The following is a 17,777-nucleotide window of genomic DNA, read 5'->3' as shown; positions in this document are numbered from 1 at the left end:
AATAAATTCACACATGACTCAAATTTTGGTTTGGTTTTTGGCAGAATTTAGGTCACAACTTTATTGATTACAGAATGTGACTGGTTGCATAGGCTCTGGTTCGACTAGCTCCCTGCCATGCAGGTAGAACTGACCCAGGGTTCCAGCATAGGTTAGCCAAGGGTGAACACCTGAATAAGCGGAAAGCCAGGAACAGGCTAACTCCGCCACCCAAATGTCCCCCTGGACTCAGGCATGGGCACAACCCCCTCTCAGGGGTTGACCAAACCATTGAGTCCCTGGATTCCTTTAACGGAATACCCTTCACATAGGGATGACGAGAGCGTTCTCCCATCCTTATCACCTGAACCAAAGCCTATCTGCAACCTTACAAGTTGTGACGATTTGCTATGCGGCAAGCGAAACCCAAATGGCAACAGCCAATCAGCCAAGTGGGGAAAATTCCTGCCATGCCCCTGTCCCAACGACAGACGACACATGACGGCATAGCAAGGTCAAGCGAAAAGCCCTAAAAGTAGGGAGAGGTGGGCAGGTGTTCCAAATGCACGTGCCGAAAGAGGAAGCTCTGGGTCATGTGCATTGGTATAACTAGGTCCCTCGAACTGTTTGAACTGCATCCCATTGGCCAAATTGCACCCAGCTTCGAGGGACCTACCAATCGGGTGTTGTGGCTGACCAATTGAACCCACCCACAACACAAGGTGTCGGTTATCCGGGTCTCACCACAATATGTGTCCTCTTTAAGGAAGGACCCGATTTCTGAGTAGTGCAAACAGCAACCTCCTCTCGCACATCTCTGCTGTCCTGAAGAAAGATCACCCTCCCTTTCCCTTAACCTTTTGATATCCAAGGAGGTCCAATGTCCTGCAGTTATTACAGTGGGGGTGACCAACCTTATTTTCACATGAGGACGGCAGTCACACTCGGCCAACCCTCCACAGGCCATATTCTGTGATACCACTTTAAACAGTCATGGCTTCCCCTAAAGAATTCTGGGAGCTGTAGTTTGTTCAGCATCCTGAGGCATATAAGGAGACCCCCTGGGCTGCAATCCCAGAGTTTTCTGGGGAAAGCCATTGAGAGTTAAACCACTCTGGACAGTGTACCCCCAGGAGAGAGTATCTTCTTTAGAGTATATCGGTTTTCCTGATTGAGGCTGTGCGCATGTGTACCTTTAAAGCACATTCAAACCACATCTCCCCCCTCAAAGAATTCTGGGCATTGTAGTTTACCCCTCAAAGAATTACAATTCTCAGGAACCCCTGACTTACTACAGTCTTCTGAGGGGGTGGGTGCGGTTTGAACGTGCTTTAAAGGTATAGTTGTCTATGCAGCCTTAGTTAAACTCGCTATAGTTGGACAGACTTGCGTAAGCCCTGGATGTTGCAAGATCTTTTTCAGCTGGATCCCTCGCTTTTCAGTTCCTCTAATTCAGAGCTTGCTTCAATCTGGGCTGCTCACAAAGCCTCGCTGCTGGTGCCAAGTGGAACAGAATATTTGCCAGGCTTGGCACCCACGTGATCTTCAAGCTGAGGCCTTGCCCTTTTGGACAGCCGCCTCCCCTTGACTCACAGGTTCATTCAGCTGCTGCTGCGGGAGCAGCGAGGCAAGAAGAAAAGGTCAGGATCGGAGCAGGAAGGAACAAAAGATTCCTCAGAGGCAAAATGTGCAGGGTTAGCCGGGCAGGAGGGAAAATGAGTGCAGAGGCCAATGACACCCTTGGATAACAAAGGATTAGAAGAAACAAAGGTTTGCCTCTTGTGATTTGTGGCTCTGTCACATCCAGAGGCAGCTTAGCCCCAGCAGGAGCTAAACCCCGGCAGAGTGTTAGGTCTCACCTAATCCCCATCACTGGAAATGTCCCAGGCTTATAAACACTGTCGAAAAGAGATAATTCAATCAACCCCAGCCTAGATAGCAGGAGGTGGCTGTAATATCGCACATGAGAGAATGTGTGCAAAACAAGCATCTTGGGGTTTTTTTGCCCTTGCATGGGTCCATTAAAGAAAACCTGGATTGTTTTGCTGCAAGCCTCGCCTTCTGGCACAGATTCCCAAATAGTATTCAGGGTACATAAGTCTGCTGAACAAGGGCTGGAAAAATTTAGGTGCCAAGGGAGTGTGTATGTGCAAACAGTATACTCCCTGGAGTACTGATGCCCTGCTTCCACTTACTGATTATTTTACTTTATTTATAACATTTATATCTCACCTTTCTTCTAAGGAGCTCAAGGTGGTATACGTTATTCTCCTCCTCTTCTCCATTTTATTCTCACAACAACCCTGTGAGGTGAGTTAGGCTGAGAGTGACTGGCCCAAGGTCACCCAGTGATCTTCATGGCTTAGTGGGGATTTGAACCCTGGTCTTTCAGGTCCTAATCTGACACTCTAACCACTATACCAGACTGCCTCTCAGGCATACATGTCTAAGATGGTCGATAAGGGCTGGCCTACATCATATAAGCTCTTTTGGCTGGTATAGCCGCTGGGCTATGCAGCGTTTTCACTGGACTTCGGAATAGTGTTTATGCTGTTTACTGCATTTTCAAATACTGAGCTTTTGTTTTGTGCGGCATCTTTGTTATTTTTTCTATTGTGAAAATTACAATTAGTTTTTCAAGAAATACATTTCGGATTTTTGAAGCTTGTTCCTGGGAATATTTATTGAGCTACCCTGCGGTTCCTAATCCTTGTTCTAGAAACATCAGAGGATTACTAGAATTTGAAAGACCACAGTTACATACAACCTCATTCAGCAAGCGCAACTGTGTTTGAAAAGATGTTGCAGTACTATAGTTTCCATTCATCTCCTATGTGGAAGCCCATATCCCAATTAAATATATTAATATTCTGACAGATTAATGTAGACTTCTAAACCATCTCAATAATGAGTCATTCTTTCCTCAGACTGTTTAACTGTCTCACATGCTCATCCATATTGTACTAAATACTAAATATTGTAATAAGTGAGTTTCATTCAGACCCTGCGATCATCATCTGAGGCCCTTCTTCGTGTGCCTCCTCCATGAGAGATCTGGAGGGTGGCGACACAAGAACGGGCCTTTTCTGTGGTGGCTCCCTGTTTGTGGGATGCTCTCCCCAGGGAGGTTCACCTGGCACCTTCATTATATATCTTTAGGCGCCAGGCAAAAACCTTCCTTCTCAACTAGGCCTTTGGTTGATCAATATTCTACAGTCTTTTAAATGTGTTTGTGTGAAGGGGGTGTGTTGGTTTGTTTTTGTTATATATATATATATATATATATATATATATATATATATAGTGTTACTGTTTTGTATTTTTATATTGCGAACTGCCCTGTGATCTCCAGATGAAGGGTGGCATACAATTTTAATAAATATAATAAATAGTAAATAATTGTTGCTAGTATTATTCTCTTTTTAAATTAATATTTTCTTTTTTCTCTCCGTGAGTAAGCTTGCTGTGTGGATTTTCCTTCCTGTTCTTCAAAAATCATTGCTCGTTCCAAAAAAGGAAAGGTATGATTTTCAGTGTAACTCATGTTATCAATAGTTTAAGAAAGTGGTCCAAGGCACATGTAAGGGCTTGAGTGATGCTGGCCTCTTGGCAAGGCTGGATCCGCAAGCAAACATCCTTGCCCTGGAATGTCATTGCCACCTCCCATTGCCTCTGGCTCCTTTTAATTTCGCAGTAGATTTGGCGCTGATTGCTTTCTTCCTTGGAAAACTAAGTTGTGCAATGCTCCCTTCAGCAGAGTTCCAAGAAATAGTGACACAAGGAAAATGCCCATTACTGCTGCCCTGTCCAGAGGGTTGCCAGTGATTACTCCTTAAATCTCTTCCTACATTGTTTTAGTGCTGCTGCCTGCATCGCAGTAGATGCTCCCATCCTTTGCAGAATGTGCTCTTCCTTGCGGAGCTGAGATAAGAGTGGTGCTTGATCTTTGGGGCAAAATTTGAGGGAGGGATCAGAACTAATAATAAATAATAATAATATAATAATAATTTATTATTTATACCCCATTCATCTGGCTGGGTTTCCACAGTCACTCTGGGTGGCTCCCAACAGAATATTAAAAACACGATAAAACATCAAACATTAAAAACTTCCCTGAACAGAGCTGCCTTCAGATGTCTTCTAAAAGTAATATCATTGTTTATTTCCTTGACATCTGGTGGGAGGGCGTTCCACAGGGCGGACGCCACTACCGAGAAGGCCCTCTGCCTGGTTCCCTGTAACTTCACTTCTCACAGTGAGGAAACCACCAGAAGGCCCTCGGCGCTGGACCTCAGCGCCCGGGCAGAACGATGGGGGTGGAGATGCTTCTTCAGGTTTACTGGGCTGATGCCGTTTAGGGCTTTAAAGGTCAGCACCAACACTTTGAATTGTGCTCAGAAATGTACTGGAAGCCAATGTAGGTCTTTCAGGACCGGTGTTATGTGGTCTTGGTGGCCGCTCCCAGTTACCAGTCTAGCTGCTGCATTTTGGATTAGTTGTAGTTTCTGGGTCACCTTCAAAGGTAGCCCCACATAGAGTGCATTGCAGTAGTCCAAGCGGGAGATAACCAGAGCATGCACTACTTTGACTGTGCTGGGCCCGGGGGTAACCCGAGTAACGCGGTCCAGGTCCAGTCCCGAATCCAAGGGTTCCGTGAGGAGTCAGTCCGACAGGGCCAAGGCAGGAAACCAGGCAAGGTAAGGCACAGGATCACAGGCAGGTTCTGGCAAACAGCAACGTTGCTCCCGCAACCTGGGGTGGGGTCCAGCAGCCTTTTATCTCTGTCCAGGTAACGGCCAGTCCTGATCCCCCAGTGACTCACCTCCCTGTCTTGCTCAAAGGTGAGCACTTCTCCTGCGAGTACTCAGGTTTCTCCTTCTCTCAGACCTTAGTCTCTGCAGCTCGGGAGATGTCAGTGGGTTACTAGACCCAGAGGCCGCCTCAGCCTCTCCTGCCCCAACCATAACTGTCAACCGTCCCTTATTTGGCGGGAAACTCCCTTATCCCAGTGCTGTGTCCCGCTACTGTCCCTTAAATTTCCCGGGTTTCATGCTCGCCTGGCTCAGGAGGGAAACAGTGGCTCGGGGTCCTTCCCCGTGAGAGAGAGCGTGCGCTGGCGCCATTGTCCTGGCGCGAGGAGTTCCATCGGCCCTTCCCCGCCCGAGGGGGGGGGAGGGAGAGAGACTCTCGCCCATGCCGCCCGCGAGCCCGGAGGCGGCAGCAGTGGTGGCAGCTGAGGAGGCGGCCTGAGGGAGGGGGAGGGGATGGGTTGGCGTTTCAGTGACCACGGCGGCACCGCAACCACCTCATGCCGGATTGACAGCATCTGTCAATCCTACCAATGTATGTAACTTTTTACAATAGCAAAATTTGGCTGCTGATCCCTTATTTTCAAGGCTGCTGGTCCCTTATTTTCACATCTGTAAGTTGACAGCTATGGACCCAACTGGTAGTGGAGCAGCTGTAAGTGATGGCCCAGCTGAAGGCAACGAGGTAATCCCCGCATCTGGAGCCAGGGCTGGCTCAGGTCCCTGACTCGGCCCAGCTGGTGCTTGTTGCAGGGAAACCTGTGCAGACTGGGGCTCTTCAGAATCAGGCCCCAGACTTGGTTCAGACACCGCCTGTGGCAAAGGATCCGATGCAGACTGAGACTCCTCTGGTTCTGAGCCCGAGCCCGAGCCTGAGCCCCAGGCCATCACACTGACTAAGCCCTTGACTTCCAGGTATTCAGAGGGATAATGGCTCTGACAGCAGAGGTAGAACTTTGTGGCTAGTGGTCCAGGATAGCCATGTCTAATCCTCTCTTAAAGCCATCTACATTGGTGGACATCTCTGCCTCCTATGGGAGTGAAATCCATAGTTTAGCTGTACATTGCGGTGCCCCCTTTGTACTGCTCTTTCCTGCGCAACTGGTCCTGCATTGGCACAGATAGCAGGTGCCGCAGGCTGCATGCGCCGAGCACTTAAGTGTTCCCAAAGCTCTGGGAGGGGTTCCCAAGCTCCGGTTACACAAGCTTATCCACGTCCTGGTTCTCCACGTTGCTGATTTCCCCTGGTTTCTTTTCTGCCCCACCCTCCAAATATTGTCACTTGTGGTTTACATCCTGGGACATTGGGAGCCTCGTCCAGGGCTCACAACAATTGCTGCCCATCCCTTTGCAAAACTGCTTTTATTACATATTATTAGAGCAACACCTATATAATTGCAGTCCAAGATCAAAGCTTCACTTCGGCCAGCACAGCCTTAAGGAAGAGACAGTCATGGCCATTCATAGCTTTGGATTCAATGAGTGGACAATGCAAAAAGCGGGAGGGGGGCCGGGGGGGTCAAGGAACAGACACAATGAAGCCAGACCAAGAAATGTAGTCTATGGAGCCAAATCCTCAATTCATGCAACTAATGTAAACTGCAAGGGAATCTCATCTCCCCAGCTCCAATCACAAGAAAAGTCAGAGTTTGGAGTGATATCCATGTAAGAAAATTCAGCACTAAGAAGGGGAGGGGGAAGAATTCTGCAAACTGTATACATTGATGTAGGTTTGAGTTAATGCAATGTATTTTAAATACAATTTATTCTGCATCATTCACACACACAGGCACACTATTTTGTAAACGTTTATTCTGATTTTGCAAGTCAGAGTGGCTGGTTACTGGAGTCAGACTCCTAAGCATTGAAAAGCTTATTCAGCCGTATCTCTGCTCTCACATTTCCAAGCACATCTGTGCAGCCATGAGATCTAGAAACTTGCTTTTTGAAAAGAAAGCTGAAATTCTCAAGAAGCTGAGCCCTGCCCACTACTGCCACATTCTGTGGGGGCCCCCCTTTATTTTTTGTCTCCACATAACTGCCTTAGATATACAGCCCTGGTTGGGAGGCGGGGGAGCTCTTACAAGTTGGGGGGCTTGTTATGTACAGGAGTTTGTATACGGTATTTTGCGCCTTGAAATGGCTACATTCTGTACCACGAAGAATGAATTCTGCAACCTTTCTAAATTATGCAAATTAGGCATATTTCCATAAGCTAGCTAGCTTATTTGTTTATTTGTTTATTTAATATAATTTATATGCATTTGGATTGTTTAAAGCACAAACCTCAAAGCAGTTAAAAAAAACCCTCTAAGACTGTTTTGTATACTTCATTCTGATTCTGCTAGTTGATAGCTCCTGGGCTTGTTTTAAAATATGGAGTTTATAAGATGGGAGATGGAAGGCCAAAATAAATATCTCTTGTCGTGGGCTATTCTCCTCCTTGCTCGCAAGTCTCTGCCATGTTTTCTTTTCACCTCAGAATGAAGCTGTTTGGCTTCACCTGGAACTTGTTTTGCAAAAGAGGTGGGGGAAATCTCTGCTTGGAATCAGGCCTAAAACGCAGCCTCCTTCCTTTGAGGCACATACCTGCTGTACACCTGAGCATATCACCTCCACTCTCAGCCGCATAGCTTGCCCTCCCTAAATAGATTTAACTCCATCAAGTAAAAGGCAGTTGGACTGCTTCTCAGATCCAGTTTGACAAGGAGGTCAAATGTGGCACAAAGAAGCAGAACCATTATTGCATTGTAGTCCTCTTCCAAGTAAGGTAAAGGTAAAGGGACCCCTGACCATTAGGTCCAGTCATGGCCGACTCTGGGGTTGCGGCGCTCATCTCGCTTTATTGGCCGAGGGAGCCGGCATACAACTTCCGGGTCATGTGGCCAGCATGAGTAAGCCGCTTCTGGCGAACCAGAGCAGTGCACGGAAATGCCGTTTACCTTCCCGCCAGAGCGGTACCTATTTATCTACTTGCACTTTGACGTGCTTTCGAACTGCTAAGTTGGCAGGAACAGGGACCGAGAAACAGGAGCTCACCCCGTCGTGGGGATTCGAAACGCCAACCTTCTGATCTGCAAGTCCCAGGCTCTGTGGTTTAACCCACAGCGCCACCCGCGTCCCACCCATTCCAAGTAGGGACATCGTGTTCAATAATAATAATAATAATAATAATAATACCCCACACATCTGACTGGGTTGCCCCAGCCACTCTGGATAGCTTCCAGAATATCTAAAAATATAATAAACCATTAAACACAAAAAACATCCCTGTGCAGGGCCGCCTTCAGATGTCTTCTAAAGGTTGTATAGTTACTTATCTCCTTGGCTCAGGGGTCACATAACTCCTTACTCTCAAGATTTCTCCAATTAAAATAGGGACATCCTAAGGAAAAGCAGGACATTCCGGGATCAAATCAGAAACTGGAACAGCTTCTGTAAATTTGGAGATGTCCCTGGAAAATAGGGACACTTGGGAGGTTCTTCAGCTCATCCACCAAGGCATGCTTTGTTTTCTACATCCAAGGAAGCCAACTTATTCTAAAGGCACATTCAGATGCGGAGAATATAACATTAGTTTTCCTGATTATCATGCTAGTACTTCTGTCCCACTTTCCAGTGTTCTTTCCACACTGCAGTGCCGGTTGTGTTGTAGAAGTGTGGTTTTTTGACTGATATACAGGCATGTCGCATTGCATTTCATCAACCCCAGTGGACATGGTATGACACAACGACAAATGTCATGGGACGTGTTGTGAACCCTCCATGAAGAAGAAAGAAGAAGTGTTTGGATTTGATATCCCATTTTATCACTATCCTAAGGAGTCTCAAAGCGGCTAACAATCTCCTTTCCCTTCCTCCCCCACAACAAACACTCTGTGAGGTGAGTGAGGCTGAGAGACTTCAGAGAAGTGTGACTAGCCCAAGGTCACCCAGCAGCTGCATGTGGAGGAGTGGGGAATCGAATCCGGTTCCCCAGATTACGAGTCCACCGCTCTTAACCCCTACACCACACTGGCTTTTTTTGCCCATGTGCATTTCTGTTCCCTCTATATTCCCCTGACAAAATCGGCGGGAAAGAACTCTGTGTTGCTATACTGCCCCACATTTCGCCACTTTGCTCCAGGAATTTGCTGGGTTAATGGCGTTACAAATCTTTTTTTCCTTTTCTTTTATACACAGAAATGAGGACTAAACCTCCACTTGAGATTCCAATAGATTACCAGAAGTGTTTTTTTGCGTGAAAGCTCAAGTACAATGCAGAAATTAACAATGGGGAAAATGTCTGGGAAACTGAATAAACTGCTGTCTGAATGCAGCCAAAGTATGATAATTGGGTTCACCTAGCACAGTATTGTGTCTGACAGTAGATTTCTAGGGTTTTGGCAGAAGTCTTTTCTGACCCTACCTGGATGCAGCCAGGATTGAACCTGGAACCTTTTGCATACAAAGCATGTAAAAGATAAAAGGACCCCTGAATGGTTAAGTCCAGTCAAAGATGACTATGGGGTGCAGCGCTCATCTCTCTTCAGGCTGAGGGAGCCAATGTTTGTCCACAGGCAGCTTTCTGGGTCATGTGGCCAGCATGACTAAACTGCTTCTGGTGCAACGGAACACCGTGACAGAAACCAGAGCTCACAGAACCGCCGTTTACCTTCCCACCACAGTGTGACCTATTTATCTACTTGCACTGGCGTGCTTTCGAACTGCTAGGTTGGCAGGAGCTGGGACAGAGTGACGGGAGCTCACTCTGTTGCCAGGATTCGAACCACCGACTTTCCGATTGGCAAACCCAAGAGGCTCAGTGGTTTAGACCAGAATGCCACCCATGTTTGATACAAAGCACGTACCCTACCACTGAGCTGAAGCCCTTTGCCATGGTTCTCTCTGAAGGGGAATTTGCACAGCTGGGCCCATGTTGCCAGTGAATGACAACACCAGGAATTAATAATGCCTGAGGGTGTGCAGTGAGGTGGCCAAGTTTGCAGGGGATACCAACTTGTTAAAACAAGCTTGATGAAGATATCACCCCAGTGTGTCATAGTTGTGAAACAGGCAAATTCCACGCTAGAGGTCATTAGGAAAGGAACTGAAAACAAAACTGTTGATATCATGGCACAGATTTAGGATGCAGCCACATTCAGAATACTGTGTACAGTTCTGGGCACCTCAACTCGCAAAGGATATTGCGGAGTTGCAAAAGGGCAACCAAAATGAAAAATCTTGGGAACCTCCCTGAGATCTCCGGACGAAGGGCGATATTATTACTATTTATTAAAGTTATATAATGAATAAATTATATAAGTTCTCCACAAACATCCGGGGCTTTTAGTTCAGAGAAAATGCAAGTAAGAGATGGCATGGTAGAAATGTACAAAATTATTTTGCATGGCATGGAGGAAACTTTTTATCCTGTCATAACAATAGGACTTGCAGACATCATATGAAGCTGAATATTGAAGGATTAAGAAAGTATTTCTTCACATAGCGTCACAGTTCAGCTATGGAATGATGGCCAAGAACTTGGATGGCTTTAAAAAGAGGATTAGGCAAATTTGTGGAGAATTGGGCTATCAGCTGCCTCCCTGGTCAGAGGCAGTATCCTTCTGACTGTCAGGTGCTGGAAACAGCTGGAAGGGAGCTTGCTCTTGCCCTCTGGTCCAGCTTGCAGGATTCTGATAGGCATCTGGTTGGCCACTGTGAGAACAGGATGCTGAGCTAGACCTGGTTGGCCTGATCCAGCAGCGTCTTCTCATGTTCTCACTGGAATTGTCTCCAGTGAGACGTAAAAGCTGATGTCACAACAAGTAGAAAACAATTGATGAATTATTTCCTGCAATAACAAAGAAAAACTTCACCTGTTGATTTTGGACTGTGATGCCTCTCATAAAGCAGGGGTGAGGAACCTGTAAACCTTCTGGTATTGTGGGACTCCAACTCCCATAATCCCTGGTCATGAACCATGCTGGCTGAGGCCAATGGGAGTTTGGAGTCAGGAGAGTCATGGGTTTCCAACTCATCTTAAAGGCACAGAGCCTCTGTCCATAAAAGTGGGTAGACTCTCCAAAGCTTCTCAGCCAGCCACAATTCCTGGATGCAATTCCATTGTGTCATGATGTAATGCTGCATACCCTCCAACATTTCTCAGATGAAAATAGGGACAGGGTATTCCATAATGATGATGGTGGTAATTATAATTTTACTATTTATACCCCACCAATCTGACTGGGTTGCCCCAGCCACGCTGGGAGGCTTCCAACGTATATAAAAACATAACAAAACCTTAAATATAAAAAAAACCTTCCCTATACAGGGCTACCTTCAGATGGCTCAGGGGTCAGATAACTCCATACCCCCCCAACATTTCTCTGATGAAAATAGGGGTGTCCTAAGGGGGTGGCGCTGTGGTCTAAACCACTGAGCCTAGGGCTTGCCGATCAGAAGGTCGGCGGTTCGAATCCCCCATGACAGGGTGAGCTCCCGTTGCTCGGTCCCTGCTCCTGCCAACCTTCCAGTTCAAAAGCATGTCAAAGTGCAAGTAGATAAATAGGTACGGCTCCGGTGGAAAGGTAAATGGCATTTCCATGCGCTGCTCTGGCTTCACCAGAAGCGGCTTAGTCATGCTGGCCACATGACCCAGAAAAACTGTCTGCGGACAAATGTCGGCTCCCTCTGCCAGTAAAGCGAGATGAGTGGCGCAACCCCAGAGTCGTTTGCAACTGGACTTAACTGTCAGGGGTCCTTTACCTTTACCCTTCTAAGGGGGACATTCCAGGCTCAAATTAGAAGCTGGGACAGCTTCTGTAAATCCAGGGTTGTCCCTGGAAAATAGAGACACTTGGAAGATCTGATGATGTATTGCGGATATTCTAGGAAGTGTGATCAGGCAACAGGTTCTGGAGAGCCTCACAAGCAGGCACAAAACAAGGTTTTGTGTGTGTGGTGTTGGTGTTTAAAAGATGAGATGCCATAGCAACCTCACAAAGTTAAATGGGTTAAGTGCAAAGTTCCAGCTCCCATATGTGAAAATCTCACCCAAATCTCTTCACCGTACACACACACACACACACACACACACACACCTCCCAAAGCAGCAGGAGACATTGTCAACCTTTCCTCCCTTTTGCAGACATGGTGGGGGGAAATCAGAAGCCTTTTCTGGGAATGTCCTAGGAGCCTTGGGGTGGTGGGGTGGAGAAGGTGTTGAACCATTTGCTCTGCCCAGAAAGTGGAAGACGCGGGGGTGAGGGGGGAGAATGTTGGCTCTTGCACAAAGAAGGAATTTTCCTCTCCCTAGTGAGCCAGTGATAACCGATACCGGAGATAAACAAACGTAATTTGTAACAGTCTGACCGGAAACCACTCCTCCACTCTCCCCTGGGTCATGTTTCAGTGATGCAATCTTTTTTTTCCCCCTCCAGGGGCACAAAGTGAAAAAGAAGGGGAATCTGAACCAGAGGTTTCTGATGAGGAAAAAAGGTGGCCAGAGAAGATGGATTATTTTGTGCAGTTTGCACTTTAACCACCCTCGTTCTAGTAAGGATTGCTGCCCAGCTTCAAGTGACATGCTCCTTGTATTATTAGAATATACAGTGGTACCTCGGGTTACAGACGCTTCAGGTTACAGACTCTGCTAACCCAGAAATAGTACCTCAGGTAAAGAACTTTGCTTCAGGGTGAGAACAGAAATCGCGCGGTGGCGGCGTGGTGGCAGCGGGAGACCCCATTAGCTAAAGTGGTACCTCAGGTTAAGAACAGTTTCAGGTTAAGAACAGACCTCCAAAACAAATTAAGTTCTTAACCCGAGGTACCACTGTATATTAAACATGCACAGTGGTGTCATCTGCAGAACATTTGTTTTAAATTTCTCCCTACCTTCTGAGGCTGACTTGCCAAATTTTGAAGTAACTGAAGCAATACATATTGCCATCTCAAGGGGACAGAGACATGAGACGATCAAGTCCAGAATCTAAAAATACTTTCTGATTACACCTAAGACTTCAGAAAGAGGAGGCTTGACAGGTTTTCTCAGGGAGGAAGTTTTACAGCCTGAGTACCACTGCAGAAAAGGCCGTGTCTCTGGTTTTCAAACCTTATTCAACGCAGTGGTGGAGAACCTGTGGCCTTCCAGTTATTCTTGGACCACAGTTCTCATCAGCCCCAGCAAAGATGGCCAACGGTAAAGGATAATGGGAGTTGTAGTTCAGCAACATCTAGATAGTCCCAGATTCCCCATTCTGCTTTGAAGGGATGGGGGAGGACAAACCTGAAATGGTGTATTGTCTTGATTTCAAATACACGTTTAGAGGTCTTTATAATGCCAGCTGCTGGATTTATTTGGGGACAGAGTGACTGTTCTTGGCACCCGACGCACATTACTGCACACTGCTAGAGCCATAGATGTTCGGCAGCATCCAATGCTCATTTTGCAGGTGCTGTGGCTGCGCATGTGCTGGGCCTTATCCAGGAATGGAATGGGGATGGACTGCTTTCGTGACCCTGAAGCCACAACTGAAAACGGTCTTGGTGCACCTGGGTTGATCTTGTTGATTCGTGAGCTCTCATGCTCCAAATCTCCCACTTCCGGAACAAGAAAGGTCGCTGGGTTTGGTGACAATGTTGTTTTCAAAAGGCAGCGAAGGATATGCAGTATATCTTATTTATTATGGCTATTTACGGTATATGCTGCCTTTTACAAACATTCCTTTGGAAAAACCCCAAATTCAGGTAAAAGAAACTGCAAAAAAACTAATAAAGCAGTAGAATCCAAGCAGTATAAAACAAAACAAAAGGCTTGGGAAAATAAGGAGAGGCTTGCCCGATAATAACAAGGTGAGGGCAAGTATCTCTGAGAAGTCCCGTTAATTCAGGTGCCCCTCTTCAGATGGTGGAGACACTAGTGCAATGCTCTCTGTTTGAGAAAGTGCAAACTCACACTTTTTCAGTTACAAGCTGGCACAGAAGCAGCAAGGAAAAGATTAATAGAGATGCACACCATTTTCCGTGCCACACTAGTATAAGGTAAGAGATAAAAGGGGCTGGGGTGTTCTGACCAATGAGGTGAAAAGTACTGGGCTGCCCCCCCCAAAGGCAGAGTGAGGCAAGAGTCTCAGATAGCTGATTCCCTCCTCACCCCCACAATTTGTTATTGAGTTTAGGCAATTAATACAAGGCAGACAATGGAAGATTTTACATAATGTAACATCAGACAGCTGGTTTCAGGTGTCATGGCGTAGCAGCAAGTTGCCAGTCCTTTTATTTATTCTTGGTGTATTTTTACTACAGGGTGGGGGCTCAGGGGGGAAACTGGTCCTTGTGAGATTTTCAGCCAATATAACTTGACTGGTACGATTATTATCATCCACTATGACTGGGAGGGGAGTGCCATTCTGCAGCAAGCTGCCTTGGGCTGGCCAGAGAGGAAATGAAGCCGGAATATAATTATTTATTATGTTTGTTTAGTCACTTGCCACCTAAGAAGGCTCCATCCAAGCAGGAGAAATGGTTTTGAGGAGATATGGAGGGTGTTTGTAGAATTTGTAATGTTAAAACGGAAAGGGGTCAAACCATCGCAAGAGGTGTCGAAATTTTGGGAGGTTACAATGGAATGGTCTCGGTGGTGGGGTGCACATTTTTATTCTTATTTATTTATTATTATTACTTTGTAAAAAAAAATATATTTAAAAAGAATTTGTACAACGTAAATAAATGTATAAAATATAAAGGAACAAATAAAAAATTAAAAGAAGAGGACTCCGAGCAAAGTACAATATTTTAAAAGCATAAAACATGGCATGAAAAAATGAACATTGCAATAAAAGCCAACAAACCCAATAAAACAGCAACAACTGCAGCAGCTGAAACATTCCACCAACAAACAGCAAAAACATCAATACCTGTCAAATGCCAGAGAGTTAAGAGATGTTGTTACCTGCTGCTAATAATGGCAGCAGGCAGAACTCACTGAGTATATGACAGTTGTAGGAGAGGAAGAACTGATGGACACTTTTGGCCATCAGATTTTTGGATTCATATTTCTTAAGCTTTGGGACTTTGGCCAGTCCTGTCCTATACCTTAGTATGCGTAAACAGAGCCTCAAGTGGGTGTTTAGCTATGCAGAAAATCCTGCTGTTTTGTGGATAGCCAGCACTTTCAGTAAAAACAAAACTGCAGAACTGAGAAGCAAATGCCACTCTGCAGATTCTTTTAAATATGATGCATTCAAGACAGCAGAGAGATGGGGAGCCTGCAGCCCTCCAGATGTTTCTGGACTCCCAACTTTAATCTCAGAATCATAGAATTGTAGAGTTGAAAAGGAACCTGAGGATCATCTAGTCCAAGCCAGACCTGCAATGCAGGAATATGCAGCTGTCCCGTATGGGGATCAAATTTGCAACCCTGGCTTTATCAGCACCATGCCCTAACACACACATAGGCAAACTCGGCCCTCCAGATGTTTTGGGACTACAACTTCCATCATCCCTATCTAACAGGACCAGTGGTCAGGGATGATGGGAGTTGTAGTCCCAAAACATCTGGAGGGCTGAGTTTGCCTGTGCCTGCTCTAACCAACTGAGCTATCATCCAGTCAGCATGGACAGTGGTCAGGGATGATGGGAGTCCATAGTCCAAAAACAACTGGAGCACTGTAGGTTCCTCATCTCGAAATAGCAACTAACATCCCAGGAAAACATAATATGACCCAGTATTCAGGTGGCATATTTCAAAATATTCCAGCACTCATTAATCCTTACATGATCTCCTAATGTATCTGAAGAAGTGTGCATCCACATGAAAGCTCATACCAATAACAAACTTAATTGGTCTCTGTTATGTACTGAAGTTCGCACCCTGGGCCAGCAGGGGGATACTGTAGATAGTTATGCAAATAAGGGATCGAAAGTGACATTCAGTGACTGGATAGTTTTAGAAAATTGTTACAGTTACATTGTACTGGAACTCTAAATAAGCAGGCTGACTGAACCCTTCAGTTCAGTTCTGTTCTGGCCTGTGAATAAACAAGAGCTGTTTGAAGAATCGCTGTGTTGTCTGATATGTTCACCCACAATTTAACAGTCTCTAAGGTGCTATTGGAAGGATTATTATTTTTTGTCCTTAATGTAGGTTAGTAGTATCTCCATTTTGCAGATATGGGGGGAGGAGCAGCTGAGAAACAATAAGCTTGGTGAAGGATTTCAAATGACACGCTGGATGCAAAAAGCAGACCTTTTAGCTTGTACTCCTAGGCATATTTACACAGAATTCAGCCCAGTTGTGGGCTTGTCTCCTAGGTGTGTGCATATGACTGCAACATTAGTCACCATGTTAGACCAGCTCTAAAAACTCTGTTGCCCCTTAAGCCAAGAGTGCACAGACTTGAGGTCTGTAGGATCTTCAGGCCGGTGGTAGGACTCTCCTCTGACTGCTCGGACCAATGCTTCTCTGCTGAATTATGACGACTTTGGATCCAACACGGCTGCCTGCAACAGAATGACTGATGGGCTGGAATCTGCGAGGGCTGGGAATTAATTTCTGCTGAGCAGAATTTTGCTGTGCATTATCTGTGATTCTATGGTTCCCAATGCAGCTGAGCTTTGCGACTTGGAAGTGATAACCAGAGTACAAAAAAATGTCCAGGTTAGCTTAGCTTTCTGATGGTGAAAGAAAACCTTGTGAACAGTAGCATGCCTGCCACACACTGTTAGCTTTCACTGCGCATTTTGGAAAGCAGCAAAAACATAGAGGCTAAAAGAACTTTGCTCCCTGAGATGTGGCAAAGCAACCGGAGTTGGTCTCCGCACACTTAAAACAGCTCCACCACAAGCCAAAATAGGCTGGGCTTTCTTTGCGAAGCAACATGCCATTGTGCTGCTGCGGCTTCACTGTCTCTCCCAGCGCTCTTGGAGCATTCAGACAATTTCTTTGGCTCCCCAAGCCGAGCAGAGTCTGAATGGGAAGCCTCTTTATGCAGAACAGGAACTCCCAACACAAGGTCTTAGATTTCCCAGACATCCAAAAGTTACAAATCAGAGGAAGTGCCATTTGCAAGCTGCTTCTACCAAGAGGCCCAATTTCCCCATCAAAATTGTGTGGGGTTTTTTTTTTAAAAAAAGAGATCATTCTTTAAATTTTGGATTTCTGGAGATGTGTGAGGGGGAGAGTAGCACTCATAAATTCTTTCATATTACCTGTACTGTCATCACCACTCCCATTGGCTTATGCTTATATGGGACTCTTGTTCCCAGGTTGAAGTAAGTGCCCTGGTTCTGAATTAGACTAAAATACCATCTAGACCAGCTTTCTACTTCCAGAGGTGAGCACATGTCCCAGGCATAAGGAAGATTCTTGCATGTAATCATAATCATAATTTATTATTTATACCCCGCCCATCTGGCTGGGTTTCCCCAGCCACTCTGGGTGGCTTCCAACAAAATATTAAAATACAGTAGTCCATCAAACATTAAAGGCTTCCCTAAAGGCCTGCCTTCAGATGTCTTCTAAAAGTCTGGTAGCTGTTGTTCTCTTTGACATCTGGTGGGAGGGCGTTCCACAGGGCGGGTGCCACTACCAAGAAGGCCCTCTGCCTGGTTCCCTGTAACTTGGCTTTTCGCAGTGAGGAAACTGTCAGAAGGCCCTCGGCACTGGACCTCAATGTCCGGGTAGAATGATGGGGGTGGAGACACTCCTTCAGGTATACTGGACCGAGGCCATTTAGGGCTTTAAAGGTCAGCACCAACACTATGAATTGTGCTCGGTAACATACTGGGAGCCAATGTAGGTCTTTCAAGACTGGTGTTATGTGGCCTCAGTGGCCACTCCCAGTCACCAGTCTAGCTGCCGCATTCTGGATTAGTTGTAGTTTCTGGGTCACCTTCAAAGGTAGCCCCACATAGAGCGTATTGCAGTTGTCCAAGCGAGAGATAACCAGAGCGTACAGCACTCTGGCGAGACAGTCCGCGGGCAGATAGGGTCTCAGCCTGCGTATCAGA

Source organism: Podarcis raffonei, chromosome 6, assembly GCF_027172205.1.
Source record: "Podarcis raffonei isolate rPodRaf1 chromosome 6, rPodRaf1.pri, whole genome shotgun sequence".
NCBI classification, from domain to species: Eukaryota; Metazoa; Chordata; class Lepidosauria; order Squamata; family Lacertidae; genus Podarcis; species Podarcis raffonei.
Note: the sequence above shows the minus strand (reverse complement) of the source record.